Source organism: Ursus americanus, chromosome X (genome assembly GCF_024610735.1).
Source record: "Ursus americanus isolate L20-20 chromosome X, mUrsAme1.1.p, whole genome shotgun sequence".
NCBI classification, from domain to species: domain Eukaryota; kingdom Metazoa; phylum Chordata; class Mammalia; order Carnivora; family Ursidae; genus Ursus; species Ursus americanus.
Genome location: NC_142164.1, coordinates 46,534,814 through 46,545,084, shown reverse-complemented (window position 1 = coordinate 46,545,084; position 10,271 = coordinate 46,534,814).

The following is a 10,271-nucleotide window of genomic DNA, read 5'->3' as shown; positions in this document are numbered from 1 at the left end:
TCTCTCAGTCCTCAGATTGATTTATTGGGTGTGAAAAATGACTTGATATTTATCTAGCTATGTTTGTGGGATGTGGCAAGCATAGGGTCCCGTTATTACTCTTCCATCTTAACTCCTCTCCACCCAAAAGTGGATTTTAACCTCCACTCTGCTACTATCAAGTTAACCTTGAGCGAATTAATTCTCTGATATTTAGGTTCTTCAGCTATTAACACAAAGTTGGCAATTTCTACTTAAATGGACTTTGTGAACATTAGAGAAAATTCATGAAAATAACTTAGTTTCATGATTGGCATAAGTTTGCAACAACCATTAAAAAGTTACTATTTGGGGTAATGAGAATTAATATGTCACACATGGTACAATAGTATAAATGTTGCCCTGGCTTGAGTGAATGGCTTATGCTATAGAGGAAAGGGGTATCCGGGTAGATAAAATGTGTTATAATATGAAGATTGGAAGTAGAGCTTGATATTGTACACACTAGGAAGTCATTATAGATTCTTAAGCATGAGAGCAACATAATTCATGATTGTGTTTTCTAGCAAGATTGCTCTGGCAGTGAATATTTGGAGGAAATTGGAAGGCAGGCAGCAGCTTCTGGAGTTTGAATTTGGAAAAAGAAACAATTGTAGAAATCCAGGTTAAAAATAATGAGTAGTAAGTCCAGAATTATGACCAGGAAAATACAGCGATGGGACAAATATATCTTAGCAGGAGAATCAACATTTCTTGAAAGATTAGATTGAAAAGATGAAAAAAATGAGAACTTTCAAGGTGACTCTGGTGTTTTTAGCTTGGTTGTATCATTTATATAAAGGTAAAGAAATGGTAAATAGTTTTGAAAAAGATGCTATTTTCATTTTCAGGCATATAGAATTTGATGTGATTAGTTACAAGTACATTTTCCAAAACCAGTCAACAGAAGAATTTTTGTGCATACCTTTTTTGTATATGTGTGTATCTTACTTTTTTTTTCCAATTTACCTTCTTCCTCTTATTTTTCAAGCTGTTTACTCCAGGGTTTCTTGCTGAAGATTATTTGAAAGGTCAGGCTATATACTAAATGTTTTTTTTAGGTTTGAAAATGATATCTGAATTAACATGAGGGACTACTTAAAGAAGAGGCTTCAAAGGCTGCTTATTTGGGCTCATCTAACCAACTCCTGCAGAGCCCTTTTTTACCTCAACCCTACAGGAGATATGTCATCAAGACGTGCAGTTTCCTCTGCCACATATTTCACATTCAGAGTAAAGGAAGCTACTTAAAATACCAGATTTCACAGTCTGATACCACAATTATGAATATTTTCCCCATCAATCAATACCAAGGTGGAATTCATTTAAGATTCACTTATAAAGAATGACACTAAGAATATAATACAATAATGCATGATGAACTAAATGAATGGAGTATGTCAGATATTCCCACATACTACACGCATTCCTGGTGAAAACAATGAATTTCAGGTGACAATGGGAATGTTTCTTTTTTTTCTCTCACTGTCTCTCTGTCTCTGTCTGTCTGTCTCTCCCTGTAAATAAAAAACAGCTATATTTCCTATAAGAATGCCTCTATATCAATAGGTGCTGTTGATACTGGGAATCCATTTAAGTTTTCTACAATGATGCTGTACTATTCTAGAAGGTTAAAGTAGAAAAATAGTTACTTCCGGTTGAAAAATTTCATCAACCATCCCATGAAATGAGATGCCTTGCTAAAAAAAAAAAAAAAGAAGAAGAAGAAAAAAAAAAGGAGGAAAAAAGGTAGCAGAGAAGTAGGGGACCCTATTTCAAATGGTCCCCTGAATTGAGCTGGATATCTACCAGACCATTCTGAACAATCACAAAATCAGCCTGAGATGTAAGAAAATATATCTGGATCTCCACAAACAGAGTAACTCTGGTGGTTGGTCTCGAGGCATGAAGCTGGGAGTTGTGATTCTGCCAAAATTCTCAACAAGATCCTAGTAAATAGGACCAAATAGTACATTAAAAGGATTATCCGTCATGACCAGGTGGAATTCATCCCTGGGAAGCAAGGGTGGTTCAACATTCGCAAATCAACCAATGTGATAGAACACATTAATAACAGAAGAGACAAGAACCATATGATCCTTTCAATCGATGCAGAAAAAAGCATTTGACAAAATACAGCATCCTTTCCTGAATAAAACTCTTCAGAGTGTAGGGATAGAAGGTACATTCCTCAATTTCATAAAAACCGTCTAAGAAAAGCCCACAGCAAATATACTCAATGGGGAAAAGTTGAGAGCCTTTTCCTTAAGATCAGGAACACTACAAGGATGCCCACTCTTGCCACTAGTGTTCAACATAGTAGTAGATATCCTAGCAACAGCAATCAGAAAACAAAAAGAAATAAAAGGTATTCACATTGGCAAGAAAGAAGTCAAACTCTCTCTCTTCACAGATGACATAATACTTTATGTGGAAAACTCAAAAGACTCCACCCCCAAATTACTAGAACTCATATAGCAATTCAGTAATGTGGCAGGATACAAAATCAATGCACAGAAATCAGTTGCTTTCCTATACACTAACAATGTAACTGTAGAAAGAGATATTAGGGAATTGATTCCATTTAAAATAGTACCAAAACCCATAAGATACCTTGGAATAAACCTAATGAAAGAGATTAAGGATCTATACTCTAGAAACAACAGAACACTGATGAAAGACATTGAAGAAGACACAAAAAGATGGAAAAACATTCCATGCTCATGGGACTGAAGAATAAGCATTGTTAAAATGTCTATGCTACCCAGAGCAATCTATTCTTTCAACGCCATCCCAATCAAAATACAAATGCTAGTTTTCAAAGTGCTGGAACAAACAATCCTAAAATTCGTATGGAACCAAAAAAGACCCTGAATTGCCAAGGAAATGTTGAAAAAGAAAAAGAAAGCTGGGGTCATCACATTGTCTGATTTCAAGCTGTATTACAAAGCTGTGATCACCAAGACAGGATGGTACTGTCACCAAAACAGACACATAGATCAATGGAACAGAATAGAGAGCCCAGATATGGACCATCAACTCTATGGTCAACTAATCTTCAACAAACCAGGAACAAATATCCAATAGAAAAAAGACAGTGTCTTCAATAAATAGTGTTGGGAAAATTGGAGAGCTATGTACAGAAGAATGAAACTCGACCATTCTCTTACACCATACACAAAGATAAAATCTAAATGGATGCAAGGCCTTAATGTAAGACAGGAATCCATCAAAATCATAGAGAACATAGATAATAACCTCATCAACCTCAGCCACAGCAGCTTCTTTCAAGACACATCTCCAAAGACAAGGAAAAGAAAAGCGAAAATGGACTTTCCAGACTTCATCAAGAAAAAAAGCTTCTGCACAGCCAAGGAAACAGTCAAAAAAACTAAGAGGTAGCCCACGGAATGTGAGAAGATATTTGCAAATGACACTACAGATAAAGGGCTGGTATCCAAGATCTATAAAGAACCTCTCAAACCCAACAACCAAAAAACAAATAGTCCAGTCAAAAAATGGGTAGAAGACATGATCAGACACTTTTCTAAAGAAGACATATGAATGGCTAATAGACACATGAAAAAATGTTCAACATTTTTAGCCATCAGGGAAATTCAAATCAAAACCACACTAACATAATATAATAAAAATATTATTATTAAAAAAATAAATAGGAAGGTAAAAATAACAAAACAAACAAACAAACAAAAACCGTACTGAGATATCACCTTACACCAGTTAGAATGACAAAAATTGACAAGGCAAGAAAGAAAAAAATGTTGAAGAGGTGTTGGAGAAAGGAGAACCCTCTTACACTGTTGGTGGGAATGCAAGTTGGTACAGCCACTTTGGAAAACAGTATGGAGGTTCCTCAAAAAGTTAAAAATAAAGCTACCCTAGGACCCAGCAATTGCACTACTGGGTATTTACCCCAAAGATACAGATGTAGTGAAAAGAAGGGGCACATGCACCCCAATGTTCATAGCAGCAATGTCTACAACAACCTAACTGTGGAAGGAGCAAAGATGCCCTTCCACAGAGGAATGGATAAAGAAGATGTGGTCCATATATACAATGGAATAATACTCAGCCATCAGAAAGGATGATTACCCAACATTTGCATCAACATGGACGGAATTAGAGGAGATTATGCTAAGTGAAATAAGTCAAGCAGAGAAAGTCAATTATCATATGGTTTCATTTATATGTGGAACATAAGGAATAGCAGGGAGGACATTAAGGAGAAGGAAGGGAAATCTGAAGGGGGGAAATCAGAGGGGGAGATGAACCATGAGAGACTATGGACTCTGGGAAACAAACTGAGGGTTTTAGAGGGGAGGGGTTGGGGGGCTGGGTTAGTCCTGTGATGAGTATTAAGGAGGGCACGTATTGCATGGAGCACTGGGTGTTATATGCAAACAATGAATCATGGAACACTACGTCAAAAGCTAATGATGTACTGTATGGTGACTAACAATGTAATAAAAAATAAATTAAAAATGTAAATAAAAAATAAGCATAGAGCTAAAAAAATAAAATAAAAAGAAATAAAGGAAATAAAAAAGACATTAAAGTGCTATTGACACTCAAGGAGAGCCTTATCTCTTGTAATATATAAATGGTGTAGGGTCTATACATATGTGCACTGGGGATTTTGACTAGTCAATTAGGCATGCTTATACCTCAAAAAGAATTGGTAGGCAGAGTCATTTTAATCAGCTTGGGGGTAACTTTCTTTCCTTGACTTCTAGTGAAATTTTCTACTGCATTGGTGCAACTGAAATAAACCTTGTGCTCTCTAATCCAATCTCTTTTACCAAGTCCATCCACACCACCAGAGACCACTCACTCTCTATGACCTAAAACTACATTTTCCCCTTTGAGGCCCAAGGCTCAAAATTACTTTAAATTGTTTATTTCTCCCCTTAGTGTAAATAATTGCTTATCACACTTGATACTTAGTGTTTAACTTTAACATTAGTGTTAATGTTAAAATTATTTTTAAAATGAGTGTTTTAAAATAAGTGTTTAACATTAACATTAGTGTTAATGTTAAAATAATTTTTAAAATGAGAGAAGATTCTCTTCCATTTCCTTTCAGAAGACCTGAAACTATTTTGTTCTCTCTATACATATTATTTGAATAAGTCTGTGTTTGTGGTAAAACTTTCTTTTTTCCCCAGTGAAATTGCTAACCTAACATATCTATATATAATTTTTTCTTGCTTTAGCATGGCTACTTGCCGGTCATAGGATGGAGAAAACTTGGAAGAAGGGGCTCTGAAACTAGAACTTTATACCTGGGTGAGAAACACTCATTTGGACCAATTCAGTCAATAGTTCTTAGAGCCCAATTTATCACTCAATGCACAGTATTCAAAGTGAAAGATGGCTATACTTTGAAATGCAGGCAAGCATACAGGTGGCCTTATGCCTCAACTAATGGATGCATAATAGTGGGGTGGGTAGTGATACTCAAAATCTACGTGAGCAAGAAGCAGGATGGAAGTTATCCAGTGAGTAGTGGAGCTACAGTTACTGAGCTGGAATTCAGTAATGGAATTTGGGGCAGAGAAATGCAAATCAAAACAAAGGTGAGACCTCGATTCTGGACTACGAGGCAGGTTATAAAGCCAAATGATTCAAGCACAAATATAAAACTAAATTATATACTTAAGAAATTAGTCACCTGCAGTGTGGGTAAGTTGACATTAAGTCTCAGAGTAATAGCTACTTATATTACATTATTTTCTGGCTTGAATTGTTCCTAGAGAAACCAAGTGCGGTGAAAGTAAGGAAAGAACTAATATTTTGGTTGTTTGTTTCAAATATTTAAATTCTAGTTAGTTAACATATAGTGTAATATTGGTTTCAAGAGTAGAATTTAGTGATTCATCACTTACATATAACACCCAGTGCTCATCACAACAAGTGTTCTCCTTAAAACCCATCACCCATTTAGTCAATGCCCTGCCTACCTCCTTCCATCAACCCTCCGTTTGTTCTCTATAGTTAAGAGTCTCTTATGGTTTGTTTCCCTCTTGTTTTTGTTTCCCTTCCCCTATGTTAAAAGACTAAAATTTAAAACAGTGATCAAACTTTTTCAGTAGAGTCAGAAAGCAATATTCAGCATTGAAGACCGTACATAATTGCAGCTCTTCAATTCTGTCATTGTGGTACAAAAACAGCCATTGGCTAAAATAATGTTTGTAACTGTTTCAAAAAAAATTATTCAAAAACAGAGGTGATAGACCAAATTTTGCCCACAGGCTATAGTTTGTTAATCCCTATTTCAGGAGCGTATTTAATGGTCTCAGGTGAAGGTAGAATAAGCTTAAGAAGAGCAGGACAAAGGCAATGCAAATACTTCTCTCATTTTAAGCAATGAATTGGGTTTAAGACAGTCTGCCTTCTTGTCTTTCAATCATCTCCTTCCCTAAATCTATTAAAGGACTACTCTCAAATACCTCATTTGATCCTTCCTAGCTGGATTCATCTGTTCATTTATGTAAGACTTAGAATAATGAATAATATGATTAACTTCAGATTACAACTGCCTGAGAAAATAATTTAATGTAATAAAAAAAGGTATCAGTGTTCAATATATTGCCTCTCTCTACATATACCTGCCTTTCCTTTTTTACTTTCATGACTGTAGCACAGGGAAACCCTTCATCAAAGATACTGCCTAACTTTTGCCTGTAAGTTCACAAGATAGTTATTATCCAGTCCCTTCTGTGTGATGATGTAAGTAGGAAAATGTTCCCACAGAAAATTAAGGCTTCTACTTATTTTGAAGTTTTAGGTAATACAGTTCAGAAGACATAGGTCAGTAAAGGAGAAGCAGAAGCTGAGAATTCTCAGCCCCAAACTGTTCTCTGAATAATTTATTTGGCTGAAATCATGTGGTGCCCTTTAGCCTGCAAAATATAGATCATATGACCCAACTATACTATATTCTGGTTCAGTTTAAATGTAAGAAATCCTAATACAGTACAAAGTGATTAAAAAATACTGAATTTCCCAGAGGAAAAGATAATAATGCACTCTTTGGTTATAACTAAAGAATACTGAAAATATGCATCTTCATATTTTCCTAATATCATCTGGCTTGTGTAACAAGTCAATTCATGCTATTGCATTATTCCAGTTGTATTTACTTCCAATTTGGAATCAAGACCTTTGATGAAGTAGTCCTATTATAACAAGAACCTATCACAGGCTTTAAGTAATACTGGTGCTTGTGGGAGAAATCCACTGGGAGTTGATAGGGCTGTAGTAGCTTTTCAACCAAACTGCAGGTATGGTATTCAATAAAACTGCCAGCATTTGCATTCAAAGAGTATGTATGGGCGTAAAAATAACTTATAAAAATGACACCCTGGAGCTTCATATTTATTCTCATTCAATGATTTCCAGATCAAATTTGCTCAGTTTACAAGTTAAAAGAGGATTTTCTTCCTATCTCTCAGCCTTAGGAAATTCCCACCAGAATAAAAACAAAGCTGTATTTGCTCAACCTCTGACACTATAACTTGGAGTGACGTTTCTGCAATCCAAGCTTTAGATCAGATCATGTTAAAGCATAAGCCAAAATCTGCATCAGATTTACCAACTTCCTCATCATTTCTCAGACATTTGTTGCTTTCTGTCATTATTGAAATCACCACCATGCCCCTTTACTACAAGTTAGAAAAGTATTTTTAAATTACATCAGGAAAGAACTCAAATCCTTCAATTTGATATTATAAATCACTTGTTACATAACCCCTAAAACATGGTAAAAATTGTCATTCAGATTGAATTCTTATACATAACTACATTTCTAGGTAGCTCTTAAGCTATAATTCACACATTACAATCATAGCTACCAAAGATTCAGTTAATAATGTTAGAGCTGGACATGGTGATTACAAGTTTTCAAAGGCCTATTTAAGAAATTCTAGACCAGAATGATTAATTGCAATGAATCACAGTATGTTGGCTATAAAAAAAAGAGAACAGAGAAAATATACTGGTTAGTGAAATTTGATGAGTTTAAAGTAAAAAAAAAGTATATGTGATTCTTTCAATTTGTTGTTGATCTTAAAAGTATTGGACTATTTTCACAAACGTATAAATAAATATTGGCAATAAAATCTCCATAGACTGTGATACTCCCTCTGGATGAAATTTTAAAATACTGGTTCAACTATTTCATAGAAAAAGCCAACTGACAATCCTAAAAGACCAAAACTCATAGTAAAATAAGAACTATATACAGTATAGTTGATTTAATATTATAACTACTGTATTTTTTTATTGCTGTGTATGAAATTACCACATATTTAACAGTGTAAACAACACAGATTTATTAGCTTATCATTCTGTATGTCAGAAGTCTATCGTCAACTGCCTGGATTCTCTGCTCAGAGTCTCACAAGACTGAAATTTAGGTGATGATAGAGCTGAATTCTTATCTGGGAGCTCTGAGAAAGAATTATCTTTATTGTTTGCAGAATTCAGTTCTTTGTGATTATAGATCCAAGGTTCCTATTTCCTTACTGGCTATAGGCTGGGGTTTACTCTCAGCTACTAAAGGTCACACACATTCTTTATAATATGCCCCCTCCATATTCAAGCTGACAACAACATGTCAAATACTTCTCATACTTTACATCTCTGACATCCTTTTCTACAACTAGCCCGAGAAAATTCTCTGCTTTTAAAGGATTCTTATGAATAAGCCAGGCTCACTCAGGTAATTCCCTATCTCAAGGTAAATGTGACATATAGCATAACTTAATCATTGAATTAGGATCCATAATATTCATAGTTCCAGGTACTATACAGGATGTGTACATGTTGGGGGAAGGGCAATCTTGGGGCTATTTTAAAATTCTGCCTAGCACACTTAAGAAAATTAACCTTACCATTAATTAATTTGATAAATAGTTTTTAAGTACCTACTACGTGTCAGGCACTGTTCTATTTGAGTTCCTACTTCCAACCAGAGCTTATGGTTTACTCTATATTATAAATCTGCTACAATATTTTAGAGGGTTGTAGAGCACAACTTTGAGATGAAACAGATCAATGTTAATTCCCACTTAGGCTACTTACTGGCTGTGTAATCTTGGATAAGTAATTTGTTTCCCTGAACTTCAATTTCTTTATCCAAAAAAGTGAAAATAACAATGGTATCTATTTAAAAGGATTGTTATGAAGAATTAGTGAGATCATGTCTGAAAAGTGTTTAGTACAATAGGCATAGATTAGTCACTCAATAAATAATAGAAAATATTACACCACTTTTCAAAACACATATGGCAATGTGGTCAGGAGATCTTTATATTTTTCTTCTTTGCAAGATCCAGTGACGGAAATTATATTCTTTTAGTTTTTCTTTCACTGTTATAACTCCTCTTGGAAGATATGTTGATATCTATGCCCATGGTAATAGCTTCAGGAAACAGTTACTGTAATGCACATCAAGTTTACCATTAACAGGGACCAATAATGCTGACCCTTTATGCAGAGAGGATGGCAGCTTTGTGGTGCTTGGATGATCTCAGCTCAGCTTTTCTTTAGCTAAATGGTCTCTGAAGGATCATTCTGCCTTCTAATATAATAGAAATTAGAAAACAGGCAAACATTCATATGCTCACCCTGTACATCATAACTATACCTCAAGATTAAAGAAGCAGTGATGGGAACTAGCCACAATACTGGAAAAACTAGTGTCTCTCCTTTAAGCTTATGCATTAGAAAAGTTTTAATAAGTTTTGACAATGGCTGTTTTCTATCATTAAGCAGAAATGTCCATGGGAAAAAAATAAATTCAACAAAGTTTGCATTTGACCAAGTGCAGGGAAATGTACAGAAGGCATGGATATGCAAAGAAATTTGTAGAATTTAACTAAGAACCAGTCTAATTTCAAACTCATACTTCTTTACCATCTTCATTACAGATAGGCCAGCAACCAAATACCATATTTTAATTTCTTGAACTAAATCTTTTCCTTATGGTTTTAGAGAAATACAATTGCTGGAGACACTGGAAAGGATGATCCCTCATCTATGTCTAGAAATTTAATAATGCAAGATGTTGATCATCTCATTGAGAAATTGAAACATAAAAAGTATGGATCACATGATAATTCTCATTGTCTTGGTAATTTTTCTTAGGGCTGGGATTATATAATAAAGGAGAGTTTGCAGCTTATATTTGGTAGTATCAAGGCTTATTACAGCTTTAAATTGCTGATCAA